Source organism: Pogona vitticeps, chromosome 8 (genome assembly GCF_051106095.1).
Source record: "Pogona vitticeps strain Pit_001003342236 chromosome 8, PviZW2.1, whole genome shotgun sequence".
Classification (NCBI taxonomy): domain Eukaryota; kingdom Metazoa; phylum Chordata; class Lepidosauria; order Squamata; family Agamidae; genus Pogona; species Pogona vitticeps.
Genome location: NC_135790.1, coordinates 15,635,187 through 15,652,046, shown reverse-complemented (window position 1 = coordinate 15,652,046; position 16,860 = coordinate 15,635,187). Strand labels below are relative to the sequence as shown.

The window sequence follows — 16,860 nt, the reverse complement described above, 5'->3', positions numbered from 1 at the left end:
TTTCTGTATAAATAATGACAGCAATTTAAATAGGCAAGTTCACATCAACTGTGAACAACTCCCGTGTGGTTATTGATGAGTGGGATAGAAATCCAATAAATAAATAAATAAATACGCACCCACCCCACCCCCGTGTGTGTGTGGAGGCAGAGGTAAGGTGAGATTGGTACAGTACATGGATTGGCAGGATGTCATTCAAGGCTCAGTCCCCCTAAGAAAGTCATGGAAGCTTTATAAAATATTTTGTTCATATATTTGTTTGTTAAATATATGTTATGTATACAGTATTTTCATTGTAATGTGACCCAAACAAATTTCTCCTACATCTCTTGTCAGTGGCCATAAGGTCTTTTGAGACCTTATGTAGGGACATTGATGTTTCATTCTTCCCTCCTGATGAAAATCTTTACTGTGCCACTTTTAGATGTAGAGTTCACAAAGAAAATGAAAACGTTGTGGTGGACGAGTGTTTCTCCTAAAGAGTATATTGTTGACGCTTTCAAAATCGTCTATAGTGGGGCTAGCTTGCTGGCTGCAACCACATGATGAGAAGGTCTTCTGTCTTAGACTAAATGTGCTTATGTTTTCTTTATCTCACATACACTGAAGGATATGCCTGCTGTTCGTTGCCAGTACCTGCTACGTTATACATTCGTTTGAAATCTGGTTTCCGGCTTCTACTGGAGAACAGTAGAGCGGCAGCAGTCATTGCATACATTTCAACTTAAATCTGTAGTGGACTTGACAAGACAGTAATATATTATATTATATTGTAGGTGGCTCTACAGTATGTTTCCCTAAATACAGCAAAAGCAAAGGCACTAGAAGTGGAGGTGGCTTATGTTGTAAAGTATGGATGATTATCCTGTAGAACCTTCAAAGCTTTGGAAGTTGCAAATTAGCGTGCTTTTGTTTGGTGAGGAGGAAACAATAGACTGTTTTTGTGTGTTGCACTTTTGAAGATGGGCCTCTGGAGGGATTAATTTTCATCATTTCCAGTTTAAAAGCTAGCTGATTGTTTGCTTTGGTCACTTTTTCCATCGTTGTTGTTGCTGTTGTTGTTGCTATTGTTGCTGTTGTTGTTGTTGCTGCTGCTGCTGCTGCTGCTGCTGCTGTTGTTGTTGTTGTTGTTGTTGTTATTGTTATTATTATTATTATTATTATTATTATTATTATTATTATTATTATTATTATTATTATTGAGATAATGAAAAAGCAAGAAATTATTTTGTTACAGAGACAGGATGAGTTACTCAGCTGTAAGCATCCTAACTCTGGAAGGCCTCCCCTTGGAAGTTAAGCTGGCACTGACATTGGCATTATTTGGGCACCAAGTGATAAGATATTTATTTCTAAGAACCTGTGAGGGCTGTGGATCTTGGCCTGGACAGCTCTTTAACGCAATGGTTTTAACGTCTTAATGTTTTAATTTTAAAATTGCATTTTAAAATATTTTAATTTTATATGTTATTAAATGATTTAATTTTAAATTGCTTAAAGATTTTAGGTTTTTAAATTGGTTTTTATGGCTCTGTGGCCCACCTGGAGTTCTTGTTTCATAGGCAGGCTATAAATATTTTCTATAAATAATTTAAATAAATAGCGACTTGTGGGTGTTCAGGGTACAGTACTTATTGATCTTCCTCAGGACGCAAAGTAACTTGGGGTAGACCAGTGTTTCCAGCTTGTCATGAGAAGAAGAGGAGGGTAAGTATCTATGTATAATGAAATATGTAGCATTATTCTTTAATTAATAGGGGTGTTGGCAAGTCTTGGAACCTCAGTCCCAAGTCTGAGTCCGAGTTTTGAGGCCTGTGTTCTAAATCTGAGTCTTCAGGCTCAAATCCCAAGCTTCGAGTCTGAGTCCCTTTGCTTGGCTCCCCGAGGCTAGGGACTGGGGACTCTGACGCAAAGACTTGGAGTGTGCATGTGCCGCCCAGCTGATGGGCCCGCACATGCACAGAGACAGCAGGCCTGCTGCCTGAATCTTTATGTGGGAGGCCCTTCCCTGGAAGAGAAGGCCGGCCTGCTGCCTTTGAAGATGGAGGCAGCCGTGGCAGGTAGGCCAACAGCGGGGCGGACGAGGCAGCAGGCCCATAGGGATTTGACAACATAACTCAGACAAATGGGTCTGAGTCATGAGTTGAACTGAAGTCTCCCCAAAAATCGCTGAGGTGAATCCGAGCCAAGTTGCCAGTGCAGACTTGACCGTGCCTCATGACGCGTGATTTGCAAGTCCCCATTCCTGTTATTAAACACTTTTTGTGCTCTCTTGTTTGCACCTCTGTTGGACAGACCCTACAAGACGTTTTTTCCCCCTCCAAAAAGCCTAGATTTAGAACGTTATTTTTCTTGCAAATGTATTCTTTATTTGTTGACAGCATTTTTATTTTGCCCATTAGCAATAAGATCAAAGCAAGATTAATTGCTTTAAATTTCATAAGCTTAAAAATATGGAATCAAAATGACAATAGAAATCCAGAACAATAGTGCTCAAGATATAAAAATGTTAACATTTTCATTTAAATTAAAAGGCTAGGAAATCAAAAAGCACAAAGGCAAGCTCTGAAAAGGCTCGTACAGTACCTTCAGAGCCGATCACCAGAGCTTAAAGGGGGAATTTTCAAACACGTAGCCATGCTAATCTCTCTTCATTACGGTATGTATAATAAAACTATGACAAAACCAACTTTAAGATAAGCAAATTGATTCCAACAATTTCCAGAATTGGTGCTCCAAGAGTTTTTGGACTACAATTCCCAAACCTCTGACCATTGGCTATACATTTATTGTAGCTTCTTGATATAGTCCAGGAATGTCTGAGGCCCCAAGTTCGGAAGCAATTGCGATAGATCTGCCTCAGTGGCAAGTACGTTTACATATTTTAGATAATTCATCCAAATGTTCCTCAGTTTTTGTCTGCAGTTGTGATACAGCTTCTATCCCACATCCACGGACTCTTGTCTTGTTTGTCAAGCGACTTGGGTGAAGCGCCAAGATCTCAGAAAGTTACTGTACAGAATTTGAAACAAACATTTATTCTGTCATTCTGTTGCACTGCAGTTCAGAAAGCCAGAGATTTTAAGGAAGTGGTTCTATTCTTTCTTTCTTTTCCCCTCTGTTTTTTTTGGGTCAGGCAGGCTTAAGCGTAGATCTTCCTGAAGGAAAGCAAATTAGGGCACCCGGCCTAGTGTTTAATAATCGGAGGTGTTGTTCTGCAAATGCTTGTGCTTTAGCAAATGCGATGTGTCATTGAGTAAGTGGCAGATACCATTTTGATCCAGGATTAGTGTGGGGTGCAGAATCGACACCCTTCCCTTACCCAGTGTATTGCTTTTTGCCTCTGTTTGTTTGTCTTCAAATGCTCTCTGATATTTCTCTGCATCTGCTTTGCCAGTTCCCTGCTGTGCTGGTATTTGAAGCTGGTTTGCAGACTGCCTTCACTTGCTGATTGCATGTTATGTGAACACTGGCTTAGATATATTTATTTTTTAATTTGTGGGGAGTGGTGGAGGCCGGTCTGACAGCCTCATTGCTGCTGGTTCAAGAAACTGGCTAAGTTCCAGCACCTGGCCAAGACATACAGCACCCTTCATGAAACTAGACAGAATTAAACCCTTTGTTTCCTGTTTGCCTGGCTAGCTTAAAAAGAAAGCAAAATGGCACAAGACTGGAGCTCTCAACAAGACAGTCTTTGTATTAATTTAATTAATTAGTTTAGTGCAAGGGGAAAAAAAGAGGATGAGATCTTATGTAATAAATGCGTGTTTTTCTTAGGGTTTTAAAACAGTTGTGGTACGTATGAGGGGCCTGATTTACCCCTCTCTTTGCCTGTTAGATTGAATGGATTTTTAATTACTTCTTGTGATCTTTCCCAAAGAAAATTATATAAGTACTATTTTTTAAATGAATGAATTAATGAATAAAGATTGATGTGTGCATTGTGCTACTGAGGATGCTGACATTTTGTGTTAAGAGCCCAGACATGAGACAGATGTGGTATTGGTATGTGTACTCACGTGCCCTTCTTTACAAAGGAAAGTCCATTATTTGAAGAGTTGTTTGTTCTGAGTCTGAGAAAGAGCCTTCAGAAGGGAGAGCAGAGGGCTTCAGGTTGCCCATCAATGACTCAGCTCCATAAGGTGCCATCTGCATTAGCCAAGATGAGTGAGGAACAGCTGAGATGATAATAATAATAATAATAATAATAATAATAATAATAATAATAATAATAATAATAATAATAATAAGAAGAAGAAGAAGAAGAAGAAGAAGAAGAAGAAGAAGAAGAAGAAGAAGAAGAAGAAGGCAGCTGAAGCTGCACTGAATTGCCTAGGTTGGTTTATTAGTTATATTTATGTACTGCCCATCTAGTGGCAAGCCACTCCCCTGGGTGGTTCACAATGAGTCAAACAACTCCTCCACCACCAACCCACCTGTGAAAAATAACAAGCAATTCCCACAATGAACCACGATGGCGACAGCTATAAAAAATACAGTGGGGTCTTGACTTGAGAACTTAATCCGTATTGGAAGGCGGTTCTCAAGTCAAAAAGTTCTCAGGTCAAATCTGCATTTCCCATAGGAATGCATTGAAAACCATTTGATCCGTATCTGCTCTTTTCCGTCCATAGAAACTAATGGGAAGCTGCTATTCCGCCTTCAACCACTGGAGGGGGATATTTTGTTTCTTTTTTCCTTAGGTCAAGAAAGCTTCAGGGAAGGCAGGGAGAATACAGTCCAGGCAGTACAAGTACCAGGCAGTCTGAAGACTGTCTCCCAATCCACTCTCTAAACACTGGAAGGAGTGAGGAAGCAGACAGGCACCCTTTTCACTGGCCAACAGTTAACTGAAAGTTCACATTTTGCACTTTCCCTGCCTCCCACGTGGGTTTTTTTCAGTTCTTAACTCAAATCTAAGTATGTAAGTCAAGTCAATATTTTCCTATGAGAGCGGTTCTTAAGTCAAAATGTTCTTAACTCGAGCCATTCTTAAGTCAAGACCCTACTGTAACACATAGGACTGAAAAATTTAAACAGCAACTCAGAAGGCCTCCCACAGGGGGAGAATGTTCTCAAAGGCCCCTTTAAAGAGCACAGATTCACAAGCTTTCTAAAGGAAAGGAGTGAGGGAGGCAAGGCATTGCATCGCTTTGGGGCCACCACCAAGAAGGGCTGGTTCCTAACTGTTGTTTTTCTTAGGGTGGCCACCTACAGCAAGGATACCTAGGAAGAACGGGTGGCACGGTATAAGATCTTAAGGAGAGATGCTTCAGCAGCTGTCAAGGTCCTAAACTCCTAAGGGCTTTGTAGGTCAGTGTCAACATTTTGCATTTGGCATGGAAGCAAACAGGAAGCCAATGCAGGCATGCCAGGATCAGGGAAATATGGTCATATTTCAGCACGCCTGGAACCAGCCTGGCTGCTGCATTTTGCACGTGCTGCTGCTTCCGTGTCAACTTCAAAGAATGCTAAGAATCATCCTCATCTTGGCCTAACTTTGTGCTCGCAGAGAGCTGGAGAAGGTTTAGATGTGCCATAACTCAGCTCATCCCTCAACTTTCCCTTCTCCGATCCTTTTTGGGTTTTCCTGTTTGGTGCATCTTACTGGCAGAATCTTCTGCTGGCAAATCTCAGTGATGAGCCAGCATAAAATGATTCTGCTGGCACAAGGGCAGATAGTCCAGCAGAAGAAGCTTTTGCCCTTTCCAAACCTGTTACAGCCAGCAGACCTTTGCATTAGGACTGCAGTATTTGACAGCAGACTGAGCAGTCCTGTGGGGTCATTTGGTTGTGGTCTTTCCCATTATTGTATTTTTATTTACCATAATGATTTGTGAATGCACATCTTTTTGTATAAATATTTTGTGGAATGTTAATACAAATCTGTGGTCTCTATTTTTTGTGATGCACTCCTTTTTTTGCAACATGTCAGCGGCCATTCTCCCTGTATCAGACAGAAATGTACAGGTTAGACTTTATCTTCAACTGTTGTTTCCTGTCTTGTTTACAGGGTTAGACTAGATGACCCTTTGGATGCTCTACACATTCTGTGATCAGTCTTGTGTGTATTAAATTCTAAGTCCATTGCATCCAATTCCAGAATCTTTCTGCACTTTAAAGAAGCCCACACACCATTTTGCATTTATTTTTATATGCAGCTTTTTCTGATATATTAATATTTGTGTGTAATTTCCTCTAATATATATGTAATTTACATGGGATTTTCCAAGAAAGAGCTTGTACTGCAAACTTCAAAGGCTCCTGAAAAATAACTACAGTATCTTCTAATCCAGACACAGGCCTGAGCAGGTTAATTTATTTATGACACACACACACAAAGCATTTCCCCCAGTATCTTGAGTGTCTGGACTGGCCTAAGACTTTTGCTGCCTGTGGCAAGAACAAGTTCCATCTTCAGGGTCTATATCTAAAAGACAGGGAAGAGGAGAGGTAAAAGGAAACAAGCAAATTCAGATACCAGTTCTTAAAGTTACATAACTCAGTGAATGGCTGCTGAAGAGACAGCCGTTTTGAGGTCCTTAATCCTGTTTTTGTGCAAGAAATATCCAAAGCAGCTTATAAATAAGAGGAAAAAAAATAAATCACAAGAATCATAAGAAAATTAAAAACAGGTCAGTAAACCACAAAAAAGCACAAGATAGGCAGTAAAACAAGCAAATTTAAGAAGCAACTATAAATGCTAGCAGCAATGAACTACATCCTAAAGCAACCCTCCCAAAACTGACTGGAACAAAATGCAAAATCACTGGAAAATAAGCAAAGAAAGAGCATGGTAGAACTTGACTGACAAGGTTTTAATCAGGGCTTGGAAAAGTAACTTCGTTGGATTCTAGCTCACTGAATCCTCCAGTCTGGACAGCCATACTGGACAGCTGGGGGAATTCTGAGAGCTATAGTCCAGAAAAGCAATTTAATTGCTTCCATCCTCCAGTCTTCCTAATATAGGTGCTTAGGGCCAGCTCTGATGTGCAGAAGGGTCAACTAGTTTTCATCAAGTAGCACATGTAAGCAGTGAGACAAATGAAAGCATCTACTGGTATTTGAATGGTGCAGCAAGACTTCTTCAAACCGTTAGCTCTTTAAAAGGCAGTGTAGACTCTGCTTCAGTAGACTGTATGGTTTAATAGATTGCTTAGATAGGCATGGACATTCCTTTGTTAGCTGTTTTTAGCAGAGTGTGGGTGGCCATCCATCTCGGATGCTGTCACAGTGGATTTCCTGTTATCAGCAGGGAGGTGGACTTCTCTGAAGGTACTCTTCCAGCTCTTTTTCCTATCTCCAGCTTAGAAATCAAGTCTCATCCCCTCCTGTACCACTTCTGATATTACAGACAAATAAAGATAATGCATAATTAGAAGCCGAACAGGAATTCAACATGCATTTGTATGTATCCTGCATATTTGATGCCCTTCATGAGAGCATGTATATGTTGATATTTTATAATGACTCTCCGAGGTTATCCTGCAGCCTGAAAACCTTTGATCCTGGCATCCAATACTTGTTAAACCCCACAGACACAATCTACTCGGTCAGAGGCAAGCAAACAAATTAAATAAAAAATAATAATTCAAATATTAAAATAAATAAATTCAAAATAAATTTTAAAAACTATACTTTCCAACAACAACAAAACCCCAAAACACCCATCCACACATGCTTCCTGGCCAAAATAAATTGTGCTGAGCTGTGCATTGTGTAGACTGATACAGTATTTTAAAACTGATTTAAAGCGTGCTAAACGCAACGCAAAACCAGGAGTATTAGTGCGTGTAACCAACCCCTTAGAGACCCTGTGTGAGTCTAGCTAAGAGCAGAGAGATTTGAGGATAAATCTTTCCTCAGCCATGATTTGGGCCGCTCGTGTTTTCACCTTGCAAATTTGTTGTGAAGATAAGTTTTGGAAGGCACAGAATGTACATTTTTGATCTCTTTGGAGGCAGGGAGAGTACAAAGGCAAAAAATATGCCAATTACTCAGCAGTCAGGAGGGCAAAGCTTCCATCTGATTTTTTTCCTGGAATATAGATGCCAAGTACTACAGTCTCAGTCTGGAAAGGCAGGCCCTTTGAAATCAATGTATTTGTAAAGAACAGTCATATGGTGCTCTAAAAGAGATGATAACTAACTGATCTGCATAACTGCAAACAATCTGAAACCTTTACCAGTAAACTAATCAAAGCTGTTTTTAGGTGGCATTAGAAGATGTTCCTTAGCTCAAGCAGCACCCTATGTTTTTATTAGGATTTTTTTTATTCTAGATATCGCAACTCTTTCAAATGTAGTAAGTTATCTTGTACTGTTGTGACACCACACTTCTGTCAAAGAGATGCTTTTGTTCCACTGCATGATCTGAAAGTCTAATGCTGGAACCTTTCCTAATTATTTTAAAATATGTCAGTGGTACCTGTAACAAAATGTTGCAGTGTGGAGTGCTTCTCTTCAGGGTTCTGACAGTTACCCATGTGTTCATCCAAGACAGGCCATTCCACTTCGTAAAGTCAGTCAGCCAACACTGTGTATCCATAGAACTGTTTCCGAACTTGTTCCATTGGCACATCCTCCCATCTTGGTGGGAGGTGACAATCTGTCCGAATTTTTTGGGGTCGAGTATTTGCAAACCTTGGGGTTCTCAGTCTCTTCTGGGTTCCACACTTTGGATAATGTTTTCGTTTTCATCACATACCTATGTGTGTATGCACACACACACATACACATAAAGATACAAATCAGGGCCAGAATCCTGTTGCACCCTGTGACGAGGCTACATTCCACTGTATCAGCAATTTGTACAGTTACAGAGCTTGTATAATGGGCAGGAGGACAGCTCATATTTCCCCAGTACTTCAGACAATAAATCCTTGTGAAGAGGTTCGTCTTCTGCCGAGGGCGACCCCTGTGTTTATGCGGGAAGGAGAGTCGGAGGCCGTTCAGATGATCTAACATGGCTTTGTTTATTACTTAACAAATTCAATTCAATAGGTTCAAAAGGATCCATTAAACTCAACTCAGGTAAAAGGCGGTAACTTCGCACCTTAACATCCGGCGTCTTGATGTCACTTCTCACTGAGGAGCCGGTCCAAACTGCTCCCGATCGGTCATGGGCCTCAGTGGGGTGGTCCTCATGGCACAGACTGTCCCACAGCATGGGTGTCTCGCCCAGTCCCCCTCGTGTTGTGGCTGGAGTAAAGAGGGACTGGAACGGATCACCCTCCCCCCCCCCACGCTGGTTGCGAGGGTACACCACCACAGTCCATTCTAGTGGCTCTAAGTCTTCTCCCTTTGCGCGGAAGTCCTTCGGGTCAGGTAACAAATTTCCCCCAATCTGGAGGTTTGGGAAATCCTTCATCAGCTTGGAATAACCCTCTTGCCCAAAAAGCCCAGCTCTGTCTGTACAGCCTGATCTTTCCTTTCAGGTTGCTCGCCGCCTGTTACAATTCTAAAACTTTGCGAGCCCTTTTCCTCTTTTATATCCTCCTCCGAGATAATTACGTCTAGATCCTCCCCCTTCTCGTCAGCCAGACACACTTCTAGTGACCCTTTCCACTCCTCTATCTCTTGGCCTATTTTACTAATATTCCCTCTACACAGCTGCGGTTTTCCTCAGTCCTCTGCCCTGTGGAGGACGGCACACTGGCTCTCTCTCCTTCACAGTCCTGCTGCCTTTATTTTCACAATTGCTCCATCACACCACCACCTCCATCACCCAGGAGAGTATGGTAACCTTCACCCCCCCCCTCGAGGAGCTGCATCCACACTGCTCCCCCATACCACTGCCCAAGGAAGAAGTTAGTGGTAATCTTCTCAAGTTACTGCCTGCTTTTAAGAAACCCTGCCCCTCTCAGGACCCCCTTAGAGCCAAGACAGATAGGAAGATGATTATAGAAATAATGATTTCTGTAGAAATCCTCCATATCTGGCCCTTAGAGGACCCTCTGAAGGCAAACATGTCAATTCAAGTCAAGTAAAATAAAGTTAAAGTAAAATAAAGTACAGTGGTACCTCAACTTACAAACTTAATCTGTTTTGGAACGACGTTCATACGTCGAAAAGTTTGTAGGTCGAAGTACAATTTCCCATTGAAATGGATGGGAATGAAATTAATCCGTTCCAGCATTTCAAAAGGCAAAAAGGCAGGGGGAAAGAGCTTGGAATTCCAATTTCTCACCCTTTCTCCCTGCCTTTTTGGCTTCGGAGCTTTCAAAGGGCTTCCTCCGATGTCAGGGGGAAAGCCCTTTGAGAGCTCCAAAGGTGCTGATCGCGGTGAAGGGGACCCGCAGGGAGGTCTCCCATGATGGGTCCCCAACATTGGAGAAAGCCCTTTGAGACCCCCGAAGCCAAAAAGGCAGGGAGAAAGGGTGGAAAATTTGAATTTCCAGCCCTTTTTCTCTGTCTTTTTGTAGGGAGCATTTACGAACAGCTCCGTCGGCAAAAAATGGCATTGACTTGTGAACGGAGCCTCAACCTCGTTCGTAGGTCAAGCTCTGTTCGCAAGTCGATGCCAATTTTTGCCAATGGAGCCGTTCGTAAATCAAAAAGTTCACATCTAGGGATGTTTGTAAGTCGAGGGTTGACTGTAGCAGGCTCAGGGGGCTCAGTTCCATTGCCCATTTGGGTTTATTCCAGTTCCAACTTTTTTTATGTCACTGTAAAGTCACATGGTACATAAAATTTTATGCATGTTGACTTTCACTTGAATTGGTTAAATTTATTTCTGTTAATTAAAACCAGTTTGGGAGGCTACACTGGAATCAACTCATTTCCTTTTTGTTTTAGGAGCATGCTGTTTTTAAAGATTTTGATTTTTTTAAAAAATACATCACTAAATCAAGTATCTAAGAGACACCACCTGGTGTCATAATAGTTGCTAGAACCCACAAAGGAAATACCAGAGAGGTAACTCTAACCAATTAACGATGAAAAAATGGGAAGTGGGAGGACAGCTTCTAGCGGGTTGAGCAGGAAGGGAGCTGATGATGGAGCTCAGCCCCTTCACTGCTCTCTTAGATGCTGCTTTTCTGGGGGTAGAATAGTCCACAGGTTGTGTTTGCACCTCCACTAGCCACCTGGTGCCATTGCTTCCAGCGGAGGGAATCTTCTAGCACTGGTCAGCTGACTATCAGACCTCCTGCCCTCTTAGTGTGCCGGCCATCCTCTGAGCCCTGGTGTACCTGCTCTGTGCCTGCTCAGCTACTGTGCGGTGTAAAGCAGCTCCCTGGGTAAGTGGGCCAGTCAGCTGCTTTGTGAGGCGATGGTCTTGTGTGGACCATCCTCCATGTCTTGGCGTGCTCACTCTGTGCCACTCTACACCTACTGGTTTTCTGCTGCTCGGTTGGCTCCTTCATCGGCCGAAGAGAATGGGATTGGTGGTTGTACTGGTGAATGCATTAATGAAGTGATGCAGCAATAAACATTTTCAAAAAGAAAAAAAATAGAAGGCAAAATGGCAGTGTCCTAAATTCACATAGGCACAAATCAAAATGACAGCAGCGTTCACATCTACAAAAACACATTGAATTCAATCAATTTAGAATTGAAGTATTTTAAAAAGCCCCTTCTGGCCAGTTGGAAAAAAAATCGCTTTGCAGCCCAAATAAATCAATTTTTCCCATGTGTCAAGTGCCCGGGAGTTTATAAATCAATTTCAAATAAGGATGAAATTGATTTAACTATAATTCTTATAGCCAGTGGTACTGCAACCTAATTCAAGCAAGTTGCAAGTTTACTATTTGCCTGGACTAGGGAGGTTGTAGGGAAAAAGTCACGGGACCCAGGCACTGCCCCTCAACATGTGTAGCTTCAAATGGTTCTCTGAGTTTGCCCAACGATAAAGCAGAATGTGGAATTATCTGAATTTTGTGCTAATATCTCAGTTCAAAAACAAAACAAAATATAAGCAATTCAGTACACTTAAAAATATGCATCTTAAGGAAATGTGCATAAAATCTGCATTAAAACTAAATAGCTAAGTATTTTCATGCATCTTACTGTAAGAACATTCATAAATTAGTATAGAAACAGGAGAAATTAGAGAACACATTTACAAATGAAGACATGAAACTGACATAGGCCAGAATAAGAATAGCGGGTCCAACTCTGCACCCCACTCCCATTTTTGTTTGCTAGTTTAAAATAGCCTAGGATACTGTAACTTTGAAGTTTCAGCTCCACTGGATGGGGCTCCACTTCTCTCTCTCGCAACTTTGCGCCTGTGTGCACATGTGACTTCACACACACACACGCATGCCGGGTTCCGTCACAACTGGAACCTAACACAAGCACTGCATGGAGGAGAAAGCCAGCTGCTCAGAATGAGGTAGAGGTGCATGCATCCAACATAGAGGGAACCGTGGCCTAAGGACAAGGAAAAATTCTCAAGTCTTCATTTGCATTTCTGCATCTCACCCTTTGTTATCAGATTGTGAAATAGGGTGTTCCCCCCCCCTTCCTGCATGAAAATGTATACAATTTTTATCTGCATTTTCCATAGTATGCACATTTCTGCGTGAACACATTTTCGTCCTCATTTTGTCTGCTGACTTAAATATCAGTTTGTAGTTATTTTTCACATATGGATTTGTAGCCACTCACATTTTTAAAAATGTGTTTTTTCTTTCATGCATACAAAATGTATTTCAAGGCTGGCAAATGAGCAAATTTGGCAGGATAGAAGCATTTTGTTTCACAACAATTATCAGAAAGTGTAAAATCGATGATTTTGGTGAGAATGCTGAAACCACAAACATTTTTTTTTCCTATCTGTAAAACAGCCTTTGAGAACTTAGTGTGTCTGGAGGAACTTACACATACAGACTGGCAAAGTTGCAAGCAAACATGCTACAGCACTGGCTTCCCACCTTGATATGGAAATCCTGGTCTGGCATTATGAGTGAGTGAACTATTAAAAGACAAAGGTGAAACACCAAGACCAATTATTTAATAATAATATAATAATCTTAAAACTACAGAGCTGGAAAAGACTCCATGGATCATGGAGTCCAACTCCTATACCCACTGCGGGGAACTGAACTAGCAACCTCTGGTCTGCAGCCAGAGATCTAAATCCTATCCAGCAGTTCAAGTTCAGGAGTGGTGGTCTAGAAATTGACCCTGTATCTTTCCCCCCTTCTTTTATGTGAGTATTTGCTGTTGTTTTTCCTAAATTCTTTCTTGTTCGCTATTGTTCCTTTGGTCACAAAATTTCATAGGTAAAGAGAAATTTGGAAAGTACAAGGACAGACAAACCGTGACGCAGCAGTTAGTTGGAAGGGTAGACTTCCTAAATAAATAGTTACATAAGCACTTGGGGGAAAGATCTGGAGATAGACGAAGATCAGTGGCAAGAAATAATAAGAATGAACTCTTATTTTCATTCTTCTGATTTATCGATGGGTTGGTATTAATATGTTTTTCTAAAAAATGTGAAATATGTAGGACTTCTCTTCGGCTAATACAGCAACTTCAGATTTGAGAGGGCAATGTTTTGCCTGAGATGATTTTGGTGTACTTCTTCCTTCCCTCTAAGTCAGGGGTCCCCAATCCCCAGGCCACGGACCGGGACTGGTCTGTGGCTTTGCAAGGACCGGGCGACCAAGACAGATTTTTGAAGGCCCAAGGAACGTGCTCACTCCTGCCCACCCACATGCATGCATATGCACACATATGCCGCATGCATAGATGCCTGCCTGCCTCCCGCGTGCATGCATGCACCTCCCGCTGTAAACCGGTCTCTGGTGTCAAGAAGGTTGGGACCCACTGCTCTAAGTCATTACCAGCAACCACCCTTTCACTGGTCTCTTTCTGGCCCTGATCTACCTCCTTACTTAGAAGAACGCGAGGCAAGTGGAGATGTTTCCCCCGATCACCCATGCTGTTGTTACTGGTTTTAAGCCTGCGAAGGCAAGTGAACAAGCGTAAATAGCAGAAGGTGGAGCAAGGCTTGGTGGCTTAGTGCTCAGTTCCACTAGCAATACGAACCACTGTTTAATCAGATTTTTCTTTATTTAAAAAATGATTTTAAAAATCCAGGCTACATGCCCCAAATGAAAGTGTGTGTCTGTGTGTGTGTGGGGGGGGGGTTGCCCAGGAATTATGGTGTTTCTGTTTTGTTTTTTTAATCAGAAGCAAGGTATTTTACTGGGTCAGCAGAGGGTTGTTTATTTTAACACGGATGTAAAATCAATTTATTTTTCATTTATTTGTCATATGTGAATGCCTCTGTCGGTATTAATTGTATCTGTTGCTTTGCGCTGATTACCTCCCGCAGCCGTGTGCTGGCTAATATGTTTTTTCCAAGGGAGATATCGATCGTCTGATATGACCAGGGAAATTTAGGAGCAGGAGGGGAAAAGCGCCTTCCTCCTTGGCAAAGAGAAGAAGCTCCTGATACCCTAAATTTCTCTGGTCATTTTCACTTTGCCAAGGAGGAGGAAGTGGTTTCCTCTGGCAAATCTCCATTGGCAGGTCAGACTCTCTATATTGTCAGCTTGTGGGCGGAGAGGTGCAGGACAAAGCCACAAATGCTACACGGCCTTAAGGGCTCCTCCCGGCCCCCCAATTTCAGAATCAATGCTCCTTTAAGGCAGGCGTCAGAGGCACAGCTGAAGGCAAGTGATCCAGGCACCAATGGACTGATCCATGCTCAGAGCAGCTTTTCCAGCCGGGCCGTTGGTAGGTGGGTGGGCAACCTGTGGGGAAGGGGATGGGAAGGGGCATGATCCAGGCACAGGGCAAGGGGTGAAGGAGAGGCACAAGCAAGGTGGGGAAAGTGAGGAGGGAGCTGTCGAGGTATAAGAAGATGAAACAACACTGAAGTGTAGGCTCCCAGACTGATTTTAATTACCAGAAATACATTGAATTAATTTAAACCAAAGTGAATGTGTGTACCGATTTAAATACCATATGACTTTTCATCGATATACAGTGGTGCCTCGCACAGCGACGATAATCGGTGCAGCAAAAATCGCTGCAAAGCGTTTTCGTCGCTATTCAATATACCTAGAGTGGTCGAAATGACTAGATAGGCGGGGTATAAATACAATAAATAAATATAAATAAATAAATAAAAAGCCCATAGGAATGCATTGAAACCCCTTCAATGTGTTCCTATGGGCTTAAAACTTACCTTAAAGCGAAGATCCTCCATACGGCGGCTATTTTCGCTGCCTCTTATGCGAGGAATCCGTCCCTAAACACAGCGGGCGACCATTTTCTTTACCTAGCGGCCATTTTGGAACTGCCGATCAGCTGTTAAAAAAATCATCGCTTTGCAATGATCGGTAAGCGAAACAGGGTACTGATCATCGCAAAGCGATTTTCCCCCATTCAAAACATCACAATGCGATCGCTTTTGCGATCGCAAAATCTTCATCGCTATACGATTTCGTCGTTAAACGAGGCGCCCGTTAAGCGAGGCACCACTGTATTAAAAAGCTGGATCTGGAATTCAGCAGTTTGACACAGTAATGGATCCACCAGGTGTGTCTGAGTCGTGGTAGCTGCCTGGCAGTGCCACCCTCACAAGACTAGCTTATTATTCCAGGCGGGGTATTTGTGAAGTATTCCAAGATGCATGCTTTTAAAAGCCCTTAAAACTTTGAACATTCCTGAAAATTCCTAAATGTTACTTGTTAAACCAAAAGAGGTGGCAGTAGGAATATCATTGTACTGTCACCACCTGCATGTAACACACTACAGACCAGATTATATTTAATGTGCTGATTCCAAGCTCTAGCCTGTGTTTCAATGAGGCTCTGATTCACACTAATGCAAAATTCTCAGCCCTCAGAATTTTGCTTTATTTTATTATTGACAATTTCTCAGTTTTTATTGGATTCCATCATCTAAAAATGTCTTTACACATTTGCATATGTGGCAACCACTATATTTATATGTACACTATGTATGTATGTAAGTTTTTCTTATTTGTGTTTAAAAACAAAGGTCTCATTTCATCTCGTCTTCACAGGCAGATGGATTATTGGTTGCTCTACATTTGCACATGTTCCTGATCTGGAAGACAAATACAGGAGTGGAAACTCTGCTGTCTCCCCCAGGAAAGCATCCCGGAATGGTATGCAGATATTTTCTTGTAAATAAACAGTGATGTAATGGAGCCAGATGTTGGTTGCATGATCAAAGCCTTGGGATTTTCTGATTAGCAGGTGCTATGACATTGGCAAAGTTATGGCCAGGTCAGAGAGGCCCACACTCACCATTTAGCTACACTGCCCACTTTCCTGGTGTGGGCAAATTCCAGGAGAGCCAGATATGCTAATGGCTGGAGGGAATCTTTCAACCCTGCTAGTCTGGAACATCAAAATACCCACAAATACAAGGAATCCAGTAGGTGGACAATACAAGGCCTTTAAAAACTACCAGCCAACCCTCTTTTCTCAAAATAACCAAACTACTGCAGAAAGTAGTCGAAAAGAATAAAATTTCTAACAATTCCAGAAGGGAATTGCAAAAATCCAAAAAGCAGTCAGAAAAGTTGTGGAGCAAATAAATATTCAAAAGATACTAAGGCAAAGGCAATTTCAGAACAGTTTTCACAGAAATTAAGAAAGCTAACTCTCCTAAAACTGATATATTCCAGCATGGTTTCAGAACATATGCAGAGTACAAACCACGTAACAAAGCAGCAGTTGAGCATATCATTCTTCTGAGACAGACTAAACAAACCCTCTTTTCATTTTTATGGGGTCATTCCACTTTCTATACCTTTAGGACGAATTCACCGATCAGACCTCAAGTCATCCTGAACCTTCTTGAAGAGAGTAACTTCTTCAATGAAACTTCAGTCTCTCCTCCACCCTTCTCTTCAGCTGAATTCAGTTCT

At 41.8% G+C, this 16,860-nt stretch overlaps 1 protein-coding gene across 10 annotated transcripts in view; it reads left to right on the top strand.

Annotated features, from left to right (window-relative positions):
- Positions 1 to 16,860, top strand: part of PKNOX2 (PBX/knotted 1 homeobox 2) — a 529,964-nt gene that overhangs the window by 65,149 nt on the left and 447,955 nt on the right. For 5 of the 10 annotated variants that reach the window (XM_072979257.2, XM_072979255.2, XM_072979256.2 and 2 more), the window contains one exon: positions 15,988 to 16,092. The exons of the other annotated variants lie outside the window; for them this stretch is intronic. The gene's annotated coding sequence lies outside the window, so the exon portion shown is untranslated. The remainder of the gene's footprint in view (positions 1 to 15,987; positions 16,093 to 16,860) is intronic. 10 annotated transcript variants of the gene reach the window in all.